The 24395-nt window shown below is 44.3% G+C and overlaps 1 protein-coding gene across 2 annotated transcripts in view; it reads right to left on the bottom strand.

The window, feature by feature from the left end:
- Positions 1–24395, bottom strand: part of HRH1 (histamine receptor H1) — a 116280-nt gene that overhangs the window by 80079 nt on the left and 11806 nt on the right. The gene's annotated exons all lie outside the window — the stretch shown is intronic.

Below are 24395 nucleotides of genomic sequence, written 5' to 3'. Positions count from 1 at the left end.
AACATGAACCAGAAGAAAAGACGCTGGTAAAGAACCAAGGATGCATGCGGAGAAGGGATGGGCATAGAAGGACATCAACAAGTTCAACCAAGTAGCATCCCCCTTCCTCTGCAGCCTCTCTCTACATCACATCAAATCACCTCTTCTCTGCTGCTGTGAGCTCTGGTTTTGGAGTGGACCGGACCCCGAGTGCAGATGGCAGAGATGACTGCAGGATGCAGATATGTTGGAAAGCAATCCCACCCAGGGAACTCTTTTGGACAAACCTCTTCAAAGGGAGGCTGTATTGTGTTAGGGACATGCTGACTCTCGTCTCTATTTGTGCCAATCAAGAAGCTGCAGTGTATCAGGAGAGCCTGCCAGTAGCCAGGGAATCCCAGGTGACTGTGACCTGCTCCTCTGAGTCACACAGTAACAAAGCTTGGAGAGTCTGCTTTGGGAACAATTTAGAGGCCAAAGTGAATTTATTCAAGCATTCATTCATTCCGTATTTAGGAATGCTTGTGGTGTAGCTGGCTGGGGTTGCCTTGGACATTGGAGGTAGAGGAAAGGAGTTGGGGGTTTTGAGATAAATCAAACAAGGTCTCTGCTCTCACGGAACTCATCATCAAGTAGAGGAGACAGAAACTCCCTTAATCACAACACGGGGTGGTTTAAGTGTCGTGGTAGGAGTTATGAATGGCGGCGTGGGAGCCCACGAAGGGAGTATTCATTCATCCTGGAGCAACTAGGGTAGTCACAAATGAGGTGATGTTTGAGTTGGGTCTTGAGGGATGAGTAGGAGTTTACTGGGAAAAGAATGGGGGGAAAGCCATTTTGAAATTATTCAGCTGATGAGTAGTAGGACAGGGGTTGTACTTGACTCCAATTTGTACTCTGGGCACTACTTGACACTGTCTATCTCGAGGCTCCCATTCCATTAGTCTCCAAAAATTTATACAACCTTAACTTTTAACAGTATGGTAAAAAGCATCCCCTTTGGAGCCAGGAAGTCCTGTTTGAATCCTGGCTTTGTCACTTATCAGCAGTATGACCTTGGGGCCCAGCTGAGAGAAGACACTTAATATTTATTAATTTCTCCTCCCGCTTCCCTAATCCTGACTGGCTCAAGTCTTAGCCCACCCTGTCCCTGAGCCAACCTGAGACATTCAGGCTTATCAGTTGGTGGCAACATCTGGCACTGTAGCCAGAAGCCTGGAGCTCTTCATGTGAGGGTTGAGGGGTGGGTGTTGTGGGTGCCCACTGCTTTGGTAAACCTCAGACTCCATCCCCATTCCCATCCCCATCTCCACCCCCACCCCCCACCAGGCCAGCCTAGAAGAGCCTTTCTAAAAGGATGTGGTGGCAATGGGGGATGTGAGAGTGCCACATCCTATGGGGCATCTAGAGACTTCTCAAAACAAGTCCATATAGAGAGAAGCCCAGTAGGCATCATCTCCTACTTCTTGGGCCTCTGAACTTGAGGACCCAGAAAGGTCTTGAACCATGCACTTGGCAATCACAGGGAACTGATTCTCTTCTCCTAGAACACAGAACAGCAGAGTCTTCCAAAGAGCTGAGATGCCCTCTCCCATCCACAGAAGACCCAGAAATATCTCGTTACTATGCCTGTCCTTGGCCAAGTCATCAGGAACCCCTAAAAGGTGATAAATGGAACCTGGTCTAGGTCAAGTGCTTGTTGGGACAACTGAGAAAGTACACACCTGAGGCCTGCCCTGAAGAAGTTCCCAGTCTAGCTGGTCACGTAATAGGTAACTATGGTGCAACATGGCATGTGGCAAAACCGAAGTTTGCACTAGAGGTGGTGGCCCTCTCATGTGGGAATGGCCAACTAATTCTTCCTGGGCAGGATGAGAAGGCTTCTGAGAAAAGAAAACATTGGAATGGGTATTGAAGGATGAGTAGGAGTTTGCCAAGGACTAGCCTAGATCCTTAAGCCCCTTCTCCACTCCTAGTCTACAATTCTGGCATAGTTAGTCCATGCCTTTCTTCCTGAGTGACAATCTTGGAGGAAAGGGGCAAGGGGAAATGGAGGAGTAAGTGAAGACAAGACACAACTTTTTTCCACCTATAAGGGTCCAGATCTTGGTTCAAAGACACTGGTGTCCCCATATTGTTCCCCAAACACAAAATCAGTATTTCCCAAAGTGAGTCCCCCAGAGCATGAATCCCTTAGGAAATTCCTATGTTATATGGAAAAGGAGACTCTAAGATGAAATAAGTTGCAGAAATATTGGGTTAAACAATCAAGTAGATTTTTTTACTGCAGGACTTCTCAGAGCCTTTAAAGGTAAAATAACAATGATTACTAGAATAATAGTAGCTACCATGAATTTAGTGTTTCTTATTTGCCAAACATGTGCTATGCACCATCTCATTGAATCCTCATAATAACTTCATGTCATCAGTACTGCCATTATTTCCATTTTACAGATAAGGAAGTGTATCAATCCAAGAGGTAAAGTTCCTTGCCCAAGATCACACAATAAATAGTAGAGCTGAAATTCAAACCCAGGTTCTGTCCAACCCAAACTCTACACCCTTTAATGAGTATTATGAATTCCTAAGAAGGGGATATGACATGCAGCATTTCCAAACTTTTCGCCAGACATCTAGGGTTCCACGGAGCAACTCTGGAAAATACCGCTTTAGTTTGTTCCTAGAAGGTTTGCCAAAAAGCAACAAAAGGATTTCAGAGGCTCTGCTCTTCTTTCTTCCTCCCGTTTCTCAGCTGGGCCTGGGGGTTCTGAGTCCCTCAGCAGGTGCTTCCATGTTCACCCCGAATAATGAAGAGTTCCTGGAAGAGGCCAAATTTCCAGCTGGCAGCTCCTAAACTTCCCCATCTAAACAGATGGCTCTCACTGGCCACGAGTGACCTGCAGAGGTTCTGAATTGTATTCTCAGTCATTTCTAACTTACTGCATCAAACCTAGCTATTGGCTCAAGTCTCCAGCAGGCTGGGCAGATTATGAACACAAAATCCTTGAGCCAGTGCTCACTTAGCAGGGGAAGTTACAGGCCCTCTGATGACTGGAACCATCTGACCAAACGGGGCCACTGCCCAGACCCAGGCCCTGTCTTTTTCACTTGGGCCCCTGCCCCAGCCTCTGAGCTTCTGCTACTAAACCCTCTGGCCACGTCCACACAGAGCAGTCTCACTATGTCGCCAACACATTCAGCCTGACACTGCCCTCCTTGTAGAACTCTTCAATGGCTTCCTAGAGCCCCCAGCAGAAGTCCAAATCCTTTGGCCTGGTTTTCCAGGTCCTCAGAGATGTGGGAGACCATGTGATCATTCTCCTTTCACCAGATAACACACAAATGAACCAACAGGGCCTATTAAGCAGGTGACACTTACTATGCTTGAAGATAAACCATCTCACAGAAGGGGCCAAGTAACACCCATTGAATATCTTGCCCAGATCTTTTATTTGGAGACTTTTTTTTTTAACAAGGAAGAGAGAAAATGCTTTTTCCTTTACCAAATAAGTAAGAAAGTTGTGCTTAGGGGTCCCTCATGGATCCCATGTCAGAGGAGGCATATATAAATACTTGTCATTAAGGACCCCAGGATATAATAAAAGGGATTGGAACATCTCCCCCTTTTAAAACAGTCACAGGGTTGGGGCAACCATCTCCTCTTCCTCCTCTAAGACCAACCAAAAGCCCATTCAGGTGTCCTGGACTCCTGAGAGAGCAAAAGTCCACTTCGGCAGGGGGCTGGAAGTAGAGGGGGTCATGTCCGAACACGCCCCAGCCCCGTGTTTGCTAGCCCAGTGTGTCGCAATCTGTATGGGGCAGACATGGCACCTGCAGACACCATTAAGATTCTGGTTCTGCAGGTCTGGGGTGGGGCCTGAGATGCTACATTTCTAACAAGCTCCCAAGTGCAAGGACCACTCCACAAAGAGCAAAATTCCAGAGAATAAATGGGCAGTAAGACTAATGCTTAAGGGGTGCAGAGTTTCTGTTTGGGGTGATGAAAAAGTTCTGATAATGGATGGTGGTGACAGTAGTACAACATGGTGAATGTAATCAATGCCACTGAATTGTATACTTGGAAGTGCTGAAAATGGGAAATTTAACATCATATATTGTTATCACAATACAATTTAAAAAAAAAAGCGAAAGGAAAGAAAAACCCTTCAACCCCCCTTGATCTCCTGGGGTCCCTGAAATTTTCACTCATTGAGATGAAAAGATTCTGGGTTAGACTGAGACAGGGAGGGAGGCAGCCCCCAATTTTGAAAGGCCCCAAACAATGTGGTCCTGTGTATCTCTCCAGCTTTTCATCTCCTACCAACCTCTGCCCTTAACCTTTACTTTATGCTCTAGCAAAACCTAGTGGCTTACAAGTTTCTTGCACACACCATGCTGTTTCAGACCACCAAGCCTTGGCACAGGTGTGCCTTGTGCTTGGCAAGCCTTTCTCACCTTACTATGCTGAATCAAGTCCTATATTTGTCTTCAAAAATTCAGCTTGCACACTGCCTCCTCCAGGGAGCTTTCCCAGATTTCTCGGGCTGAAATAAGTGCCACACCCTCACCCCACTTCCGCACTCCTGTAACCCTGTGTGTCTTGATCATAACACATCCTGGATCATATGGAGATTGGCTGTGTCTGGTCTGCCTTCCTGCCAAGCTGTAAGTTCAAAGGCATGGGTCATGCCTTGCCCACCTTTGAACCCCCAGAGCCTGGCGAAGTAGGTGCACATTAAATGTTTGATGAATGGATCCAAAGCCGATAATTTCTCCTCTAAGGGAAGAGGGTTTAGCAGATTCTATTCTTCTCAAAGAGAAGGGACTTAATCTTTAGAAACAAAGTGTGTTTTTGTTTTTCCTGCTTTCTACTTTGTTCCTGACCTTAAAGAAAGGCCTGAAGTGATAATAACAGTAATGTGCATTAACTCTCTGAATCTGGCAAGCAGGTCCAGCCACCTACTCCCTTTGAGCAGATGATAAAACCAAGATGCAGAAGGGCCACTAACCTCTCACACAGCTCGGAAGTGGACAAGGTGGGGACTCTTCTGATTTGGCTCTATGGAACTCCAAGGCCAGGGGTCCTTCTGCTGATTTTCCGGGGCCTGCAAAGCTTGAAGCTTACAACCTAAATGCGGGGAGGGAATGGGCAGCTTAACAACAGCCGTAAGAGTTGTGGGATGGAGTTCCAGAGGGCTGGGGTGTGGAGAAGGGGTTGGAGGGGAACCCTTTTCTAGGGACAAGGTTTCAGAAAGGGATCTAAGTATTAAAGGACACCTGGATGGGGGCAACCACTGCAAATCCCAAGCAGACCTGTCCTTGTCCACAAGGCAGTGGCCAGCTCACTTTGAAACTGATTCAGAGAAGCAGTTAGAAGGGTGATCAGCTTTGACATGACGGAGATGAGGTAGAGAGGATTCTTCAAAGAGCAATACAGTGTATTGTCTCTTGAATAGTGTGGAAAGAAAGACAGATGGATAAGGGATTCCAGAATGAGTCAAATCCCGGGTGTATTCTGTCCTGGGGTGGGGAGAGGCAGATGGGTAAGGAAAAAGGAGGGGCGGGAGATTGCCACGAGTGGTCCCCACAAGTCGTGCCCTCTATCCCACACCCCCTAAAAGGAACACAGGCCCGGGTTCACTCCAGCCTGCCTTTGTCTCCCCGATCGCTGCATCACTTCCTGCCCCCTCGTTGTTCCTCTGAGCCCTAGCATGTTATAATGAGCTGGCTGAGAGGGGCCAGAGGGTGAGCGAGGGAATGACGTCCCCTCCCCACCCCCGTACTTCCTCTGGGCCTCCTATTTCCTGCCCTCCCCCACCCCCATCTCTTGGTTTCCATGACAGCACCTAGCAATGCAGCCTCTACTTTGAAGTGCTGGCAGGGACGACAAGCAGGAACCAGAGACACAGGCCTGGGGGCGAAAGGAAGGGAGCTCTGAGCTCCTCTGTGTGGGTCCCATCTAAGACTTCACACCCATTGCCTCCCTTACTCTTCACTCCAATCTGGCAACAAACCCATTATTAGTCCCTTTTACAGATAAAGAGACGGAAGCATAGAGAGGGCAAAGGACATGCCCAAGGTCACACAGCAGTAAGTGGCAGAGCCACGTTTCAAACTCAGGTTCCTTTGGGTCCCGAGCCCAAGCTTTTAATCACTAGACAACACTGCTTCTTGGCGAGGAGGCAGCAATTCAGACTCTTAGGTGAATCCCTCTTCCCTCTGAGACTCTGCGGAATGGTGAATTCCATGGCTCTGAGGTGCTGTGACAGTTTAAATAAGCTGGGGAAAGCCCAGGCTCCTAGTTGAAGCTAAATGAAGGGGTCTGCTCCCTCCAATTCCAACTGGAAAGACCTCAATCCCTGGGCTCCTGGATGGAGCAGTGCTGGGGTGTCCCAAATCTGCAGGAAACACTCTGACTCTGAGGCATTCTTTGCAAACGGATCCCCCCAACCTGTGTCTCCAACAAAAATAACTCTTCTTTGCTCAGCATCCCCTTGCACCAGGAGCCCTGCCTGCACCCCAGGGGGGGTGACAGTGTCACATTCCTCTTGTTATGGATCAGGAAGCCCGAGATCAACATCTCAGGGGCGCAAGAGGCAGTACTTGCATGCTCCAGAGTGACTTGGGTAAGATATATCAGGGAGAAATCTGTTAGGCTCAGTTCTACCTTCAAAATAGATCTGGAAGCTGATCCCTTCTCATCACTTACTGGTCCAGGCCCCCACTGTCCCCTGCCTGAATTCCACATGAGCATCCAACAGAGTCCCTCTGCTTCCACCCCTCCCTCCCGTGGGTCTATTGCCCACAACGGGCCAGGGCACTGTTTTTCATCACAGGCTCCATCATTTCATCATCAGAGGGCTGGGATCCCTCCCATGGCTCCCCAGGGTCTTTGCACACAAGCGAGACCTCACACCGCCCTGCGAGGCCCTGTGTGTCTGGCCCCGTGCCCTCTCTGTGCCTACCCTCGCCCCTCACCCCTCGATCACTCCACTGCAGCCACTCCAGCCCCTCGTCCTTCCTGGAACACGCCCAACCACTTCTGACCCAGCGCCTTGCTGTTCCCTCAGCTCAGGATGCTTTTCCCTCACATGTGCGTATGCTTCAAGTCCTCGCTTGATTCAAACGTCACCCCTTGCAGGGCCCCTCTTCCTTCTGTAAAAGACCCCCACCCTTTTATCCCTTCCTGGGCTTCAAGACAACAGCGCACGTTCTTTTACTAATTTCTTTCTTGCCTGTCACTCCACTAGAATGTCACTCTAGGATCTTCCTCCTTGTCCATCACTCCAGCATCCAGAACATCTCCTGACACCCAGGAGCACTCAGTCAATACTTGTCATACAAATGAATTCCAGCTTTCGGGCCCTAAGGCTCCTTCTGCAGAAAGCTGACCCTGTGGCACCATCACCCCCAGGACTGGTGGGTGCATGAGCCAAGGGCTCCTGACCCTGAGAAGGTCACTCCTGGGCCAATGGGGATGTGGAATCCTGGATACGGCTCACTGAACTAACAGGGTACCCTCTTGAAAGGCTGAATGTGAATCATACAGACAGTGATTGGTTGGGGCAGAAATCAAGACACCGGGAAGTTAACAACTTAACAAGCACACACCATGAGGCTGCAGAAGCCAGGAGGTGGCATACAGGCTCCCCAAGGGCAGGAATCTTGCTTTGCCATGTTCTGGGAAGCATGGCAAGCGCCTAGAGCAGTGCCTGGGGCACGGCAGCAGCTGGATAAATATCTGTGGAATGAATGAAAGGTAAACTGAGAGTTCAATGGTGTGAGCAAGAACTGCAGAAGCTAGGAAACTTGTAACTGAGGGGTCATACTGTCCCAGCACTGGCGAAGGAAGCAGTGGACGCGGCTGCAGAGGGGAGGGTGGGAGAACGGGTCCCTAGTGCCACCTTGGACCCAAATGACCAACCAGATCCCTGGGGTGTCTGGCAGTGTGGTGGTGACATTGTTTTCTTATCTTTCTTACATCCCCATTTATCCAGACAATAGAACCCACTAACCAAGGCTGAACTGAGAAAGTCTCTATCCTCAGCAACCCCAAACAATTTACTAATTTATTAAGCCTTCCAGCTTTATGAGATGTAATTTATACACCAATTAAAAGCCTCCTGCTTTAAGTATACAGTGCAATGGAGGCATGGGGTGTTGCTAGGTAGAGATGGCAGGAGAGTATGGCAAGCAGCAAAGACTTCCTAACAGGGAAGTACGAGGCGTGTTTGGGGGAAGGGCCAGTTGTCCAGCATGGGTGGGGACAAGTGGGGGGTACAGAGGGTGGAGCAGGTGCAGCCAGGGTGCCAGGAGCCAGTGATACTTGGTTACAAGTCTAGATATTACTTGGCAAACCTTGGAAACAGAAGGGTCTGTCTGAAACCAGTAGTGGTGGCTGCAGAGGTCAGGAGATCTGGATCCAAGGGTCCACTCTCCCCCTTGGTCCCCGCTGCTCCTCTGAAGAAAAGACATGCCTTGGTGGCCTCTCACGGTCCCTTGCAGCCTCTTACTCCCCCTGAATGTGCTTCAGAGCACTGTGTTGGGAGTCAGAGATGAGTTTGAATCCTGGTCCCTCTGCTTTTTAGCTGTGGGACCCTCAAGCTCTCTGAGCGTGGATATCATCATCTCTAAAATGGGGATGATAACATGTCCCATCTCATAAGGTGGCTGAGAGAGTTAAATGAGGGAACAAATATTAAGGGCTTAGCACAATGTCCAACACATAGCAGTTGCTCAATAAATGGCAGGCATTAATTACGGTGACCTCCTGTCAAGGAGGGCAATATTGTAACATAAATGTGTGGAAGTTGAGATCCACCCCGAACTACTGTGTTTCTAAGGTAACATTTGGAGCATAGACAGATATGCAGCCCTGCATCGGAGACAAAAGGGGGTAAAATGCATCAATCAGAAAAATGCTTGATTCTAAAGAGGTTTCTACTAGTGACCAAGAGTGCAGAGAAAGCCCTCAGTGTTCAGAAGTGAGATCACCACACGGCACGCGGTCCAACATCAGCTCCAAACCCTTGGCATCCAAGTCCCTGCAACTCATTCAAGGTTTATGTTTCAATCCACAGAGCTAGACGTTCATTTGATTTGATTTTTCGTCCCAATTTGCCTATTTTTTTTTTCCTGCCTCTAGCAGAGAGAAAAAAAAAGTCTCTTGGTGTCAGCAAGCACTAACATCAGAAAGCCAAGGATTAGTTTTATGACTCTTATTCCTGTTTTCTGGTCCCAAGCTCAGGAAAAAGCATGGAGCCTGGAACCTTGAGACATCCACTTTATATTTAGAGGATGAGGGAGCAAGTGAAGAATCAGAAAATTTATTTACCTGACACTGAGCAATTTCCAAAAATAAGCAATCAGCTTCATACCTTGAGTGGCTTCATAGCACAGCGGAAAGGGCTCAGAGGATCTCAGTTCTAATACCAGCTTAGGCATTTATTAGCTGTGTGATCTTGGGCAAGTCACTTAACCTCTCTGAGCCTCCCTTACTGCTGTCCTTCCCCTATTCTGAGAACATCACATCCCGCTCCACTGTACTTGTCTAACACCTGTCTTCTGCACCACCCTGCAACCTGTAAAGGCAGAGGCTGTGTCTGTCCCCTGCAGCGTCCCCACACACAGTAGGCGCACAATCCCCCAAAACAGACTCCATCTCCTGCATTGCCACGTTTAGCTTTGGCGAGCAGGATTCAGTTCGACTCCAAGAACTTCAGTGAGAACCTTTTCTTCTGCAGGCTGACAGTCAAAAGGCCTGCATCTGCATCTGACCCAGGAATGACCCACAAGGCTATTCCTATTTCTGGCCTGACTCAAGGACTCAATAAAGGAGCTAGAGTCAAGTGAATGGGTTCAGTTAAGTGGAGAAGTGATAAAACTTTGACTGCAACAAGAACAGGAAGTGGAATTCTATTAGGATCGAGATAGCTGAATGCACGACATTCTATGTAGCGCCACATAGCAGAGAAAAGGTGGGAGTAGAGGAGGAAATAGCTTATCTTTGTGTGCAAGAAGACTTTTAGAAAGAAAAAATAACACCATAAATTTCCATCTCTCAAGGAGTTTGCCACCTGGCAGTGAAAGGAGACGGGTAACCTGGGTGTTTATTGTTCATTACCATAACCGCACGGTGTCTCAGAAGCATCTAAGCCGGTCTAGGGGAATACGGGTGTAAAGAAAAAAAAGAGGATGAGTCCTTCCTTCTTCACTTCCACCCCTTTTACACCTTCTTTCCTTTTCTTTACACAATCATAGGAAATGGCCCCTATCGACCTTGCCCACATGAATCACTTTCTGCTAACTTCCTTGATCGCGCTCCATGACGTAGCCAGACCAGGCCACTGGCTCTTTCTGGAGCAAGCTCCTTCCCACCTCTGAGCCTTAGCTCATGCAGTTCCCGCTGTCTGGAATGCCCTTCCTCCACATCTTTACCGGTGGAAACCTTATGTCTCAAAGCCATGCTCACACTCGTTCATTCATTCATTCATTCATTCATTCAACAAGAATTTCCTGGGTTCTTACTGTGTGTCTGGCAATGGGAGCCAGGTACATAACTGGCCGCTAGCCACAGCCCATGCCCTCAAGCTGCTTACAGCCAGGTAGGGGGGGACAGATGGATACAACAAGGATAATAAGCTGTGTTAGAAATGAGGCCTGGAGGCAATGTAAGTGCAGAGAAGGCAAGGTGTTCCAGGAAGACTTCCTGGAAGAGGAATCTCTAACCTGAAGACTGAGACGATATATAATGATATATAATGATAAGTATTGACCTGACCATAATAATAGCTTCCATCTACTGAGTACTGCCAGGAAGCAAGCACTGATCCCCAAGACAACCCTATGGGGGTGGAGACTATTATCACACCCATTTTACAGATGAGGAACCTGAGTCACGGAGCAGTTAAGAACTTGCTTCTCGCCACATAGTCGGTAAGTGGCAGAACCAGGGTTCAAATGCAGCATGACTGTAAAGTGCATACTTCTGACCACTGTGCTGTGCCGTCTTAGGGCGCCAATGTAATTCTGCCACTTTCCCTTTTCATTTAACAATACACTTATCATGGACATCTTCCAAGTAGGTTACATTCTATTTAATGGCTGTAGAGGATGTCACTGGATTTCAAGCAGGGAAATGACATGATCAGATTCATCATGGGGACTGGAGGGGGCTGCCTGGAGGCCAGGAAGCTGGGGCTGGGGGTCCTGGGGTTGAGGCCCGAGGTCAGGCCAGGGTGGGGAGGCTGCAGAGAAGGGGGCTCCAGAGACAGGAAGCCGCTGCAGTGAAGTGCCAGGGCAGTGGGGGGCAGAAACCAACACCTCTAAATTGACCAAGGGGGAGGGTGGAGTGGGGAAGGGAACACCTCAGGCCCCCCACCCTGTCTTACAGGACACCCTACAGACCCAGGTATCTTTCCCCTTTAGTCCCAGCCCTGCATGTTTCAATCCTCTACAAGCACACCCAGCTAGCACATCCCATTAAGAGTGAGTGATCAAGGAGCTAAGATGGTGGCATTGAAAGGAGTAGAAGCTAGGTAGTCCCCCCTGGAACAACTAATATACAACCAGGAACAACTAGTAAATAATCTGGAATAACTTCAGGGGGACAAATGTTACTGTCCACTCATCATACACCAACCTGAATTGGGAGGAATGCCCGAGATCACAGCATAAAATCTGTAAGTAAAAACTGTGGACCCATGCCAGGAGCCCCCTCCCGCCACAGCAAACTGCAAAGTCTCGCAGTGCTGGAGAGCAGCACTCTCTGAGCAAGTGAATATAGCTCAGCTTAGCTCCAACAGGGGTTCTAAATAACAAACATGAACTGCTCAATACAAGCTATGAATCCCCAACAAGCAGACAGAGGCTTTTGGTGACAACTGACCTTGGATAGCTGGAGGACCTCTCTGGGAGGGAGGGGAGCCCAGAGGACCGGGTGCTGTCTCAGGCTGACAGGTGAAACCAAGGATGGCCACGGACTGGTCCTGAAGGAGGCTTTCTGTCCCTTTTCAGGCTCAGTGGAGAAAGCCTCAGCCATTTTCAGTTCCCAGCGCTCTGACCCAGACAAGGGTGAAGATACAACCGGCAGAGAGACTATTTGAATGTAAATGACCTCTCCCCAGGGAGTGCATCTTCCCTAAGAGGAAAAAGGTGGGGCCAAGCTCTACTACTAGCCTTCCATTCAGAACCAGACCCCAGAGTCTAGGGGAAAACAGCCACCGGCCACACCTCCTTACACCAGTCTGGAACTACAGGCTGACAGGCACCACCTGCTGGGCAGAAAAACACAGTGACTTGAGGCGTCACAGGGTGTATCAATCTATGACACCCTCAGGGAAAAGGATATTCTTGCCTTCTTGTAGACCTGAGCCCATTCTGGTCTGGGAAGACCTGATTGAGGTAACCAAGGAAACCAGATGCCTAGACAACAGAAAACTACAACCTACACTAAGAAAAACTGAGCTATAGCCCAGTCAAAGGAACAAACCTACACTTCAACTGAGACACAGGAATTGAAACAACTAATGCTAAATCAATTCAAAAAGTTTAGGGAAAATATGGCAAAAGAAATGAAGCATATAATGAAAACACCGGGCATACATAAGGTAGGAATTAAAAGTTTGAAAAAAACAACTGGCAGAATCTATGGAAATGAAAGGCACAACACAAGAGATGAAAGACACAATGGAGACATACAACAGCAGATCTCAAGAGGCAGAAGAAAACACGCAGGAACTGGAGAACAAGAAACCTAAAAGCCAACACACTAAAGAACAAATAGAAAAAAAAATGGAAAAATATGAGCAATGTCTCCAGGAATGAATGACTACACAAAATGCAGAAATGTATGTGTCATGGGTGTCTCAGAAGAAGAGAAGAGAAAAGGGCAGAAGCAATAATAGAGGAAATAATCAATGAAAATTTCCCATCTCTTATGAAAGACATAAAATTACAGATCCAAGAAGTACAGCCTACCCCAAACAGAATAGATCTAAATAGGCCTATGCCAAGACACTTAATAATCAGATTATCAAACATCAAAGATATAGAGAGAATCCTGAAAGCAGCAAGAGAAAAGCGATCCATCACATACAAAGGAAGCTTGATAAGACTATGTGCGGATTTCTCAATAGAAACTATGGAGACAAAAAGGAAGTGGGGTGATATATTTAAGATACTGAAAGAGAAAAACCACCAACCAAGAATCCTATACCCAGCAAAACTGCCCTTCAAATATGAGGGAGAGCTTAAAATACTCTTTGACAAACAGACAATGACAGAGTTTGTGAACAAGATACCTGCCCTACAGGAAACACTAAAGGGAGCACTACGGAGAGACAGGAGAAGACAGGAGTGAGGGGTTTGGAATACAATTTTGGGAGATAGTAGCACAGCAATGTGGGTACACTGAACAAAGATGACTGTGAGTATGGTTGAAAGAGGAAGGATAGAAGCATGTGGGACACCAGAAGGAAAGAGAAAAGATAGAGACTGGGACTGTATAACTCAGTGAAACTTAGGGTGCTCAACAATTGTGATAAAATGTACAAATATGTTTTTACATGAGGGAGAACAAAGAAATGTCAACATTGTGAGGTGTTAAAAATAGGGTGGGATTGGGGGAAAAATACAATCAATGCAAACTAGAGACTATAACAGAAACACTGTATTATGATTCCTTTAATGTAACAAAGGCAATAAAAAAAGAGTGAGTGATCATTAGTTTCGGTTCCACTGTGTCACTGGGATGTGCATATGTGGTACCTAGGTAATTCTTAATTATTTGAATAATCTTTGCCCAGGAGGATCACCCCTATGCTACCTAAAGTGCAAAATACAGATAAGTAAATATAAAAATTAAAACTGAAAAAGACACAACAGGTTAAGCAGGAGCATGGCTTTGACAGGCCCTCTAATAATGCCCCACCCAAGCACCTGTCAAATCCTCATGTGTCTACTCCAAAACAGTCTCTATTTGTGCACCCCTCTCCATCACCACCACCCCCTGCCCTGAGTACTCACCCTCTCACTGGTCTCCCCAGTTCCACGCTAGCATCAGTTAACCAACATCTCTAACCTCAGTTTTCTCATCTATAAAATGGGCACGCTAATGCTTATCTTGCAGGGCTGTTGAGAGGCCTGGGTGACACAACAAATGGGAGGCGCCCATTCGATAGATGGCAGTTCCCTTCCACTTTCAGCTGGCTGTGAAGGATCAGAAAGGTCAGGGACCCTCGTCATTTTCTACTACTCTGCCTCTGGATTTCCCTGTCTCTCTTGACCTACTCCCACACTTCAAGGGTAATGGCAAGAGAGGCTTCTGGCCTCCTCCTCATGTTTCCTTCCACATGATGGGAATTTCACAGGCCTAAAATCCTCCTGGCTTCGCTCTCCCTCCTCATTTCCCCTCCCTGGGTTGAAAGTGGGTCATATTCAGGAGTGAGGTTGAGAGATGAAATAGGCAGGCAGAACACAGTCTCTTCCCAGTTCCTCTTAGGAGGCAGCCTGCTTGCAGGTAGCATGTGTCCTACTCTGCTCTCTACAGGAAAGCAAAAGGGGTCTCATGTCGGCGGGGGCCCAGCATGCTTGCTCTGGGTGGGAAGACCCCAGTCCAGTTCCGGCTTCCAGTCCCGACATCACTGCGATCAGCAATCACAGCAGTATTTTGTTCTCCAGCTGCCTCGCTTTTTGTCTTCATTCCTGATTCGTTCAGCACTCAGGCTGGGAAGGGAGTGCTATTTATCGGGCCTCTTCAATCTCCCCAGTGGGGACTGACCAGTGGGAGAAAACCTCATCCTGTGCTCCTGACCTATTAATGGAGTGTCTTGGGGTCTCGGGCCAGCCCTGGGTGAGGTGCTGGGAGAATCAATCAATAAACGGCTGACAAATATCTATGGAAGTCTTGATGCAACAGTGAAAAGAACTCACTGTGCCTCACTATTTTCAAAATGCCTAAAAGGACACTCGCTTCAAAGGTTTGTGAGCGTCGTTAAGACCCAGGTACTATATTCAGTTCATAGACCTCACCTCCATGCTCAGTGCTGCCTGCCATTTACAGGATCAAGATACGGCCCTGTCTTGATGGGTCTACTTGCTGTCCCATTTCCTTTGTTCCATGAGTTTTTACTCTGCACTTACTAGGTGCCAGGTGCTAAGGAAGGCACGGCAAGCAGAGTAGTAAATCTGCGAGAAGGCAGCCCTACACCCCTGGAGCTGTCGCCTGGTGGGAGCTATGAAGAAAATCAAATGGACTGTGGCTGCTTGGGGGGAAGGAGGAAGTAAACTTGGAGAGGTCGGGAAGGCCTCTGAGGAGGGGACATTTGGTTCCCTGATGATAAGATGGCATCAGCCAGTGCAAGATCTGGGAGAGGAGGCTCTCGATAATGCTGTGAGATGTGTTTTACTCTGATTTCCCGTTCACAGGCAAGGAAACTGAGGCCAGGGATGGTAAAATGCTTTCTCTAAGGCCAAAGAGGCATCCGTTAGTGGCATTTGGATGTGAATCTGGGTCTAGAATCTGAAACCCCAACTCTTGCCATCAAACCCACTTCCCTCCAGGTTCTAGTAATTTTCCCCCTTTATTAGAGAAATTGTGGGTTTACAGAACAATCATGCATAAAACACAGGACTCCCATATACCACCCCTACCTACCACCATCACCGAAATCCAGCATTGGTATGGAACATTTGTTACAATTGACGAGAGCACATTTTTATGATTGTACTATTAATTAAAGTCTATGGTTTAACTTAGGGTTCACTGTGTATCGTCGTTACATGGATTTTTAAAATTGTTATTCTGTTACCATATGAACACTCTATCATTTCCCCCTTTAATTATGTTCAGATATATACTTCAGTGCTGTTAATTTCATTCACAATGCTATGTCACCATCACCGTCATCCATTACCAAAACATTTCTTTCATTCCAAACTGGAACCCTGTACCTTTTAAACTTCACTTCCCGTTCCCTATTCTGACCCCGTTCTCTAGTAACCTACATTTTAGATTCTGATTCTGTGAGTTTGCCTATTCTAATTGAGTGAAATCATATAATATTTGCCCTTTTGTGTCTGGCTTATTTCACTCGACATGATGTCTTCAAGGTTCATCCATGATGTCGCATGAATCAGAACTTCATTTCTTTTTACGACTGAATAATATTCCACCGTATGTATGTATCACACTTTATTTATGCATTCATTGGTTGATGGACATTTTGGTAGCTTCCATCTTCTGGCAATTGTGAATAATGCCACTACGAACATCAGTATGCAAATACTGATCAATTCCCTGCTTTCAATTCTTCTTGGTATAGACCCAAAAGTGTGATTGTTGGGTCATATGGTCGTTCTATACTTGGCTTTCTGAGAAACCACCGCACTGTCTTCCACAATAGCTGCACCATTTTACATTCCCACCAGCAATGAATGAGTGTTTCTATTTCTCCACATCCTTTCCAATACTTGTAATTTTTTTTTAACAGCAGCTATTCTAACGGGTGTGAAATGGTATCTCATTGTGGTTTTGATTTGCATTTCCCTGATGGCTACTGAGGTCGAGCATCTTTTCATGTGCTTTCTAGCTATTCGTATATGTTCTTTGGAGAGATGTCTGCTCAACTCTTTTGCCCATTTTTAAACTGAGCTGTTTGTCTTCTTCTTAAGTGGAAGGATTTCTTTATATATACTGGATACTAATCCTTTATCATATATGTGGTTTCCAAAGATCTTGTCTCATTGAATAAGTTGTCTTTTTACTTTCATGATAAACTCCTCTGAGGAACAAGTTTTTTATTTTGATGAGGTCCTATTTACCAATTTTTCCTTTTGTTGTTTGTGCTTTGGGTGTAAAGTCTAAGAAACCATTGCCTAACACAAGGTCCTGAAGATGCTTCCCTATGTTTTCTTCTAGGAGTTTGATAGTTCTAGCTCTTATATTTAGGTCTTGGATCCATTCTGAGTTGATTTTTGTATATGGTATGAGGTAGTGGTCCTCCCCCTCCCTTACGAAATGGAAATCCAGTTTTCCCAGCACCATTTGTTGATGAGACTATTCTTTCCCAATTGAGTGGTCTTTGCTACCTTGTCAAAAATCAGTTGGCCATAAATATCAGGGTTGAGTTCTTAATCTGCCATTCTGTTCCATTGGTCTCTATGTCTATCCTTGTCCCAGTATCATGCTATTTTGATTACCATGACTCTGTAATAAGTTTTAAGATTGGGAAGTGTGCCTCCAACTCCATTTTTCTTTTTTCAGGATGTCTTTAGCTATTTGGGGCCCCTTACCTTTCCTTATAATTTGACAACTGGCTTTCCATTTTCGCAAAGAAGTTTGTTGGACTTTTGATTAGGATTGCATTCAATCCATAATTGCTTTGGGTAGTAATGACATCTTGATATTTAGTTTTCCAATCCATAACACAGGATATCCTTCCATTAATTTAGGTATCCTTTCATTTCTTTTAGCACTGTTTTGTAGTTTTCTGTGTACAAGCCCTTTCCTTCCTTGGTTAGATTTATTCCTAGATATTGGATTCTTTTAGTTGCTATTATGAATGGATTTTTTTTTTGGTTTCTTGTTCTGATTGTTCTTTGCTTGTGTATAGAAACACTACTGATTTTTGCATGTTGATCTTGTATCCCACCACCTTGCTGAATTCATTTATAAGCTCTAGTAGCTTTACTGTGTAATTTTCAGGATTTTCTATATATAGGATCATATCATCTGTAAATAGGGAAAGTTTTACTTCTTCCTTTAATTTGTATGCCTTTTATTTATTTTTCCTTCCTAACTGCTCTGGCAAGAACTTCCAGTACAATATTGAATAAGAGAAGTGACGGTAGACATTCTTGTCTTGTTCCTGATCTTAGACCTAAGGCTCTCAGTCTTTCACCATTAAGTATGATGTTAGCTGTAGGTTTTTCCTATATGCCCTTTATCATGTTGAGGAAGTTTCCTTCTATCCTTAGTTTTCTAAGTGTTTTATCAAGAAAGGGTGCTGGATTTTCTCAAATGCCTTTTCTGCATTGATTGAGATGACCATGTATTTTTTTCTTCATTCTGTTAATGTGGTGTATCACATTATCTCCTTATGTTGAACCACGCTTGCATACTAGGGATAAACCCGACTTAATCATGGTGTATAAGTATTTTAATATGCTACTGGATTCAGTTTGCTAGTATTTTGTTGAGGATTTTGGCGTATATATTCATAAGAGATATTGGTCTGTAGTTTTCCTTTCTTGTGGTATCTTCATAAGGCTTTAGTATGAGGTGATGTTGGCCTCATAGAATGAATCAGGAAGTGTTCCCTTCTCTTGAATTGTTTGGAAGAGTCTGAGCAGAACTGGAGTTAAGTTTCCTTGAAATCTTTTGTAAAAATTCCCCTGTGAAGTCATGTGGTACTGGGTTTTTCTTTGTTGGGAAGTTTTTGATTACTGATTGTGCTGGTTTGGATCTATTACATTCCCCAGAAAAACCATTCTTTTAATCCAATGTTGTGGAAGCAGACTTTTGATTAGATTATTTCCATGGATATGTGACACACCCATTTAAGGTAGGTCTTAGTTTACTGGTATCCTCTATGAGAGGATAAAAGGCAGAGATGCTTAGAGAGAAAACACCCAGAGACATCTTAGAGAGGCAGACAGGAAGACACTTGGAGATGGTAAGCTAAGAGATGAAGCCCAGAGTTTGCCCCAGAGAAGCTAAGTGAGAACCTACAGATGCTTAGAGAGAAATGCCACTGGAATCGGAAGCTGAAAGCAACATGAACCGGGAGCAAAGGACCAGCAGACGCCAGCCATGTGCCTTCCCAGCTGACAGAGGCGTTTCAGATGCCATCGGCCTTTTTCTCAGAGAAGGTATCTACCTCTTGATGCCTTAATTTGGACACTTTTATGGCTTTAGAACTGTAAATCTATAACCTAACAAACCTGATTTATAACAGCCAATCCATTTCTGGTATTTTGAATTCCAGCAGCTTTAGCAAACCAGAAAACTGATTCTATCTCTTTACTAGTAATTGGTTTGTTGAGATATTCTATTTCTTCTTGAGTCAATGTAGGTAGTTTATGTGTTTCTAAGAATTTGTCCTTTTCATCTAGGTTAATTTACTGGCAATTTTTCATAGTATTCACTTACAATCCTTTTCATTTCAGCAGAGTCGGCAGTAACACCTCTTTTTTCATTTCTGATTTTTGTTATTTGTATCCTCTCTCTTCGTCAGTCTAGCTAAAGGTTTTCAATTCTGTTGTTTTTGTCAAAGAACCAATTTTGGTTTCGTTGATTGTACTGTTTTTTTGTTTTCTATTTCATTTATCTCTGCTCTAATCTTTGTTATTTCCTTCCTTCTGCTTGCTTTGTGTTTAGTTTGCTTTTCTTTTTCTGCTTCTTCCAGTTTTGAGTTTAGGTCTCTGTTTCGAAATCTTACTTCTTTTTAATGTAAGCATTTAGAGCTATATATTTCCCTCTAGCACTGCCTTCACTTCATCTCATAGGTTTCGGTTTGTTGTACTTTTCTTTTCATTTGTCTCAAGATATTTCCTAATTTCACTTATTTCTTCTCTACCCCATTGGTTGTTTAAGAGTATGTTGTTTAATTTCCACATACCTGTGAAATTTCCCTTTCTCCCTCTGTTAATGATTTCTAGCTTCATTCCGTTGTGGTTGGAGAATATGCATTGTATGATTTCAACATTTTTTAATTTAATGAGACTTGTTTTGTGACCCAACATAAGGTCTATCCTGGAGAATGATCTATGTCTACTCAAGAAGAATTGTATTCTGTTTTTGTTGGTTGCAGTGTTCTATTTATGTCTGGTAGGTCTAGTTGGTTTAGTGTGTCATTCAAGTACTATACTTCCTTATTGATCTTCTGACTAGATGTTCTATCCATTATTAAAAGTGGTGTGTTAAAGTCTCCTACTATTAATATAGAACTGTCAATTTTTCCCTTCACATCTGTCAGTATTTGCTTCATCTGCTGTTAGGTGCACATACATATTTATAATTGTTACATCTTCCCATTGAATTGTCCCCTTTATCAGTATGTGATGACCATCTTTGCCCCTCATAAACATTTTTGACTTAAAGTCTGTTTTATCTGATATTGGTACAGCCACCCCAGCTCTCTTTTGGTTACCACTTGCATGGTATAATTTTTTCCATCCATTCACCATCAAGCTACTTGTATCTTTGACTTTAAGGTGAGTCTCTTGCAGACAGAATATAGTTGGGTCATGCTTTTTGTCCATTCTGCCAATCTCTATCTTTTGACTGGAGAGTTTAATTCATTTACATTTAAAGTCACTACTGATAATATAGCTCTTTCTTCTGCTGTTTTTCTACTTAGCCTTTGTGTAAGTCTTATACTTTTTTACCTCTCACTTCTGTTGAAGCTTTCTTTTATATTTATTTGCTTTCTTGTGTTGTGCCATATTGGGTCCTTTCTATCTCAATACATTTTTCATCTGTTTTCCCTGAGGTTCCAATAGAGTTAAAACTTGACATCCTAAATATATAAAAATTATATTTGGTTTGATACCAACTTAACTTTAATAGCATACACATATACTTTTCCTATACCCCTCTGATCCTCACTTTTTTGGTACTTGTTACCACTTATATCTTTGTACATTCTATGTCCAAACACCCAGATTTATCATTATTTTTATGCATTTGCATTTTAGCACCTGTAGGAACTTAAGAAGTGGAGTTATATACAAACAACAACAACAGCAGCCGATACTGGTATCTATAATTACCTAAATGGCTACCTTTACTAGAGTCTTTATTTCTTTATGCTGCTTTGAACCACTGTCTAGTGCCTTTTCATTTTAGCCTAAAGAACTCCCTTTAGCATTGCTTGTAGGGCAGGTCTAGTTGTGATGTACTCCCTCAGCTTCTGTTTATCTGAATTTGTCTTAACCTCTCCCTCATTTTTGAAAGAAGAGTCTTGCCAGATATAAAATACTTGGCCAGCAGTTGCTTTTCTTCAGCATTTTAAGTATTTCAACCCACTGACTTCTTGCCTCCATGGTTTTGGATGAGAACTTGGCACTTCATCTTATTGGGATTCTCTTACATATGGCATGTGGCTTTTCTCTTGCAGCTTTCAGAGCTCTCTCCTTATCTTTTACATTTGATACTATAATCAATATATAATAAGTTGTATTTCTCTTCATGTTTATCCTGTTTAGTGCTCTCTGGGCTCAGTGGATGTGCATATTCATGTATTTTACTTAAGTTTGGAAAGTTCTCTGTCATTATTTCTTTGACCATTCCTTCTGCCCCTTTCTCTCTTTTCTACCTCAGCAAAGATATTTTTCCCCTTTGATAATTCAGAATCCTGCTATTCATTTGTCAAAGTTTGTGAACAATATCTGGTTAACTTCTTAAATTTAACTACCAATGCCACTCTTTGAAGGCTGATTCTGTTGCATTTCTTTGTAAATTTTTTCCCAATGAAGCTAGGGTCTATGACAAAGAAGACACACATGGATAAAAATTGGTCTTAGAGATACTTGATTCATGAATGGTTCTTTTGGTTTGCTAAAGTTGCCGAAATGCGATATACCAGAAATGAGTTGGCTTTTACAAAGGGGATTCATTAACTTACAAGTTCACAGTTCTGAGGCCATGAAAATGTCCAAATCAAGGCATCAACACATTATAATTTCTCCCTGAAGACTGGCTATTGGCAATCCTCAAGACACATGGTGAAATCTGCCGGTCTTTCCCTTTTCTCCTGGGTTTCGTTGCTTCCAGTTTCTGGCTTCAGTGATTTCCTCTCCAAGCTTCTGTGTGCTTTTCTCTTTTAGCTTCTGTCTCAGCTTCTGTGTGGACTTTTTGTCTTAACTTCTCTGAATTCCATCTCTTAAACAGGACTCCAGTAAGAGGATTAAGACCCACCAGGGGCACACAACTCAACTGAAATAACCTAATCAAAAGTTCCCACGCACAATAGGTCTACACCCACAGGAATGGATTAGCTTTAAGAATATGATCTTTTCTGGGGTACATACAGAATCAAACCATCACAATAGTTCAGAAAATATTTATGGAAAGCCTACAACTATATTTACAGTTCAAGACAGAGCCAGCAGGCACACCATCTGCTTTTAGAGTGCTAGCCCTCTAGAAATCCAGGTTGCGTTCTGCTTCTCAATCACCAGGAGCCTTCATTTCTTCATTCCATCTTTCAGGACTTGCAAAGATACTGGTTTCCTCTATAAGAATAACCAAAATACTTCCTTCTGCATGCCTTTCTCTGGATTTCCTTGAGAGAATATTGAAATCTGTATGTTGAGCAGGCCTATAATTTGCTCTAATTGCCTTCTGCTACTTTCGGCAATGCCGTTTTGATTTTCCCCTCAGCCCTCCCCAGCATGCCCTCTGCAGTTCTCTGCCCGGTTGGATTTTTCCGTGCCCTTGGCTTCGGCTTTGTGTTCCCCTTCACTGTGGTCCTTGGTTGCCTTCCTCCTTACTAGCCTGATCACTGGGCGTCCCCAGCTTCCCTATCCTGGCTTCTTATTCATTTGGGAGACTTATCTTAACTCTCCTTTAAATGTTGGATCTTCAATAAGTAGAACAAACCAGCATTTCCATTTACAGCTTTGCTGCAATCTCCAGATCTTTGCAAATAATAATCTCCTCCTGAATGCTATTTAGAATTATCATCCTCAAAAAGAAATGGTTTCTTGACGATTCTTGTAGGTGTGGGTTCCAAAAGGGATTGATAAAGAAATGCACAATTCAGCAAAGGTTTTTTCTAATGTGCTGTCGCTTTTTACCACTGGGAGAATGGACTCTGTTAACAGTTAAAACCACTTGGTGTGGGATATCAATTTATTCATGAAGGCTGTCTAAAAAATTGGCACTTTGATATTAAATAGAAATTTATGTGCATACATGAAGTTTGAAATGTAAAAAAAAAAACAACTAAATGATAAATATTTAAATAGCTGTGTGTTCACTGGCATGTCTATGACCCTCCTCATAAACTACATATAACTAGAAATTCACCTATTTATGAGCCCTGCAAGTTAGACGCTATCCAGCAAACTGCCATCTATGCACCAGATATTTTTAAAAACTTTTAACCCAAAGACAAGTAATTACGGTTTATTAAACTTTAATTTTCCAAATGTTTTCAGAAAGAATTTTCAGAAGCATCCTCCAGTTATAAAACATTTACCCCTAATGAACTAATAGGTGCCACGGAGAGGCAGCAGTGAAAGATGGTGGCAGCAGTGGTAGGTTCATGCTACAAGCATTCCCTGTCACGTGACGAGATACAACCGTCGTCTTTTACTACTTCACTGACTACTGGCATTTTCAGAGTATTTTTAATAGCCTGATATCAATTTTACAAAAAAATTACAATATTTATTCTGAAAGATACTCTTGTGTTCCAAATAACCGACATTAACATCGTCCAACGCGGTCTCTAGGGATAATTTGCAGTCTGTACGGGGTTTATTCCTATTCCATCACTGGTAATAATTGCACTTGTTGCTGTAGGAACTTTAAATTCCTCTGCTGCAAACTTTAAGACTGCTGTGAGAGGGATGCCTTTGGGAACGCTGAGTATTTTGTAGGACAGCTGCGGGTCTGACATCAGTATGATCTTGAAAGAAACTTTTGACATGGTGGAGCTAGGGTTAGGACCTCTACAGATTTTTACACTGTTTTCGTTGTCTCAAGCTGCTTTTGCCTGAGAGGCAAATTCTGGGAGGAGGGTCACCCCAGGGAAGACTTTCCCAATTCAGTCTTTCTCAGCCAAATCAGGGCCAGGAACCCATGAAGGGAGCGCAGACTTGTCCCAAAGGGCCCTGGGGAAGGGATCAGGAAGGGTGCCAAGAGTTTCTCCAGTGGTTCCCTGAAGCTGAGCTTTCCTGGCCTGCCTGGCAAATGCAGCCCTTCAGCTAACTATTCCCTGCAGCCCCAAGGAAGTGCTGCATCTTTAAATTTCCACCACCTCTGCCCCTGTCTGGGGAGGGCTGAAACAATAGCTGCCCTCAGAGCTGGGACCCAGTGATTCAGATTCACTAACCACTAACAGTGATCAGCTGCACGCACCCCTGTTCTTGGATAAGAGGGCTCTTATGTACCTTTCTATCGTCAGCAGCTAGCCAAGGACTGGACCCTGCGCTGGCCTGCCGTGAGAGTGGGGAGTGGGGGTCAGTAGCCACCATGTGGAGAGAGCAATTTACTGTTCTTTACTGTAATTTATCAGCCTCTTCTTTGTGCTTTTCCCTGGATGTTGTACAGTGTTCTGACTTCTGGAGTTTCAAAATAGTGTATCAGATAGTTTCTGCCTGTTTAATAGTTGTTTTGGTGGAAGGACTGAGTCCTGGAGCCCCCTACTCTGCTATCTTCCCCAAAGTCTCTGGTACTTTTTAAAAGA

This window comes from Choloepus didactylus, chromosome 1, assembly GCF_015220235.1.
Source record: "Choloepus didactylus isolate mChoDid1 chromosome 1, mChoDid1.pri, whole genome shotgun sequence".
Classification (NCBI taxonomy): Eukaryota; Metazoa; Chordata; class Mammalia; order Pilosa; family Megalonychidae; genus Choloepus; species Choloepus didactylus.
This window is presented reverse-complemented; position numbering and strand designations above follow the sequence as displayed.